This window comes from Gossypium hirsutum, chromosome D01, assembly GCF_007990345.1.
Source record: "Gossypium hirsutum isolate 1008001.06 chromosome D01, Gossypium_hirsutum_v2.1, whole genome shotgun sequence".
Lineage (NCBI taxonomy): Eukaryota > Viridiplantae > Streptophyta > Magnoliopsida > Malvales > Malvaceae > Gossypium > Gossypium hirsutum.
In genome coordinates this window covers 17808577-17811336 of record NC_053437.1, presented here as the reverse complement: position 1 = coordinate 17811336, position 2760 = coordinate 17808577, and positions in this window count along the sequence as shown.

Sequence of the window (2760 nt, the reverse complement as noted above, 5' to 3'; positions counted from 1 at the left end):
CAAGCATTTGAGCAATTGAAAAAGCATCTGGTAACAACACCATTTGTCATAGCACCTGACTGGAATAATACCTTTTGAACTTATGTGCGATGCCAGTTATTTCGTTGTAGGAGGAGTACTTAGGTAAATGAAGGATAAAGTGTTTCATGCCATCTACTATTTAAGCCGAACATCGACAGATATGTAGTTGAACTACACTACTACTGAGAAAGAACTATTGGCTATGATATTTGCATTTTAAAAATTTCAGATCCTACTTAGTTGGCACCAAAGTTACAGTTTATATGGATCATTCTGCAATTAAGTATTTGGTGACCAAGAAAGATGTCAAGCCAAGGTTAATTCGATAGATATTACTGTCATAAGAGTTTGATCTTGAAATTCGAGATAGGAAAGACACAGAGAATCAAGTGGTTGATCACTTGTCGAGACTTGAAGATGGAAATATTCAACTCATTAAAGAGGATTTTTCAGATGAGCAACTGTTGATTGTCACGACATTACCTTGGTATGTTGATATCCTTAATTTCCTAGTAAGTGGATTGCTGCCACCTGAGCTCAACAGTCAAAGAAGAAGGAAATTTCTCCATGATACCAAGCAATATTATTGGGATGAGTCAATTTTATTCAAACATTGGGCAGATCAAATAATTTAGAGATGTGTTACGCATGACAAGATTCTTAGTATTTTACACCACTACCATTCAGCATCATATGGAGGACATTTCGGGGGAATACGAACTACCGCAAAAGTTCTCCAATTTGGCTTTTTATTGGTCAAGCATGTTTAAAGATGCACATGACTTTTACCAAGCTTGCGATCATTATCAACGAACTGGAAACTTATTAAAGAGGCTTATGCCTGCATTTCTCAAATTTCCCAATGATCTACTTTTGGACGCAGAGGATGAGGATGAAGATTCAATTAAAGCTGCTAAGACTGGACATACCACACACACAACCACTAAAAAGTGGAACAACAAAGAAACTAAGAGGGATGAAGAGAAGACAAAATCGGTGAACATTGAATCTGATAAAGGAAGAAGATGAAATGAATTAACCTTCTGCACCAACTAAAGTTGCTACTGCACCTCAATTAATTGTGCCCATATCGGAGCAAGATCATGAGATTAATCAACTGATTGGTGATCTTACTAAATTAGATGATGAATACGAAGAGTTGTCAATCAATTTGCTAAAATGAAATCAACGTTACAAGCATGTTGTACGAAAATCTACTCGACCCAATTAAAATAACACCAAATTCTTTCCAAGCTTTTATTTTTATTTTCATTTTCATACATTTCATTATATAACATGTGTTTTTCATGCATTCATAATTATTTTCATTGCATTTTATATATATGTTTCTTTTTGCATTTTGCAATTTACGTCTGATGATGCATTGAGGACAATGCATCCCTTAGGTTTGGGGGTGTGTTGTACATACTGTTAGATTATGATAAGTATATTGTTATCTATGATGTTGGATGAGGATAATAATTGTTCAATAAGTTTAAAAAATATTGATAATTGAATAGGTATGTTTAGCTTAGGATAGTTGTATGAAAATTAATCCCTAAAAGTAGAATGACCTAATTATAATTGCAATTAGTATATAGTAGGTTTCTTTTAATACACTTAGAATTTCCTGAACCCAAGTTTAGTAAATTGGCAATGAATATTAATAAATACCATGACAAGCTAAAAAAAAGAGGAGAAATGCCATGAAACACTCCAATGTTTGAAAATGTTGATTAGGTCAATAATATTTTGTTTTCTCCATTGTATTATTGACCAGAAAAGCAAGTTCAAACAAGAGTGAGTAAAAAAAAATAGTTTAGGGACACTCCACTGCAATTCTAGGCAGAGTAACTAAAGAGGTAATTGTTTGCTCCATCCATCTTCTAAGTTAAAATCCTTAGCTTAATGAGTGAATTACATTCAAATTGTGGCATGATGTAATACCTGGCAATCTAGTGTATGCTCCGTTGAGATTGTCAAGTAAAAAAACCATGTGACAAGCTGAATTCCCCAGAAAAAAGTTTTGGAATTAAATTATGCAATGACAAAAAAATTATGAGTAGAGAAGCTAAGTTTAGAGGAAAGATAAACTAAGTATATTAGGAGGTCTTTGCTATAGTTATAATTGCATGAATATTTAAGAACTTTTATTTTTAGGTAACATTTTCTGCACTTCGTATGCTAAACAAACCTATAAAATTTGAAACAATTTTTTGAGACAGAAGACTATTGAGAATGAAGGTATAAAATATGTTTCATATGGTTTAGCAGTACAAGAGGTAAGTGTGTTGTATTGGCAAATTGCATCCATGCATTCATATATATTCTGCTTGAGGACAAGAAAGAACTCAGGTTTGGAGGTGTGATAACTCTTGAAAAAGGTTATATCTCAAGCCTCTAAACTTGATGAGTTGCTTGTACTTAAGTTGATATATTTGCATTTCTACGTTATTATTAGAATATTACATAATAAAGCTTGAATTGTGCCTTTAATGTCATTATATGTTACTTTTATTATTGGGAGGAAAGGAATTGGTTGTTGTATACAGCAGGTGCAGGAAGGACAAAGAGAATGAGAAAAAGGAGGAAGGGAATGAAAGAAGTGAAATATTTCCATGGCAAAAGGTTGGAAAGATTGCCAACAAAAATGCCATGGCAATTCCAGGAATGTAACAGCCCGATTTTGACCCAATTCGGAACAGTGGTTTCGGGACCACACATCCGAGTCTGAAAAAT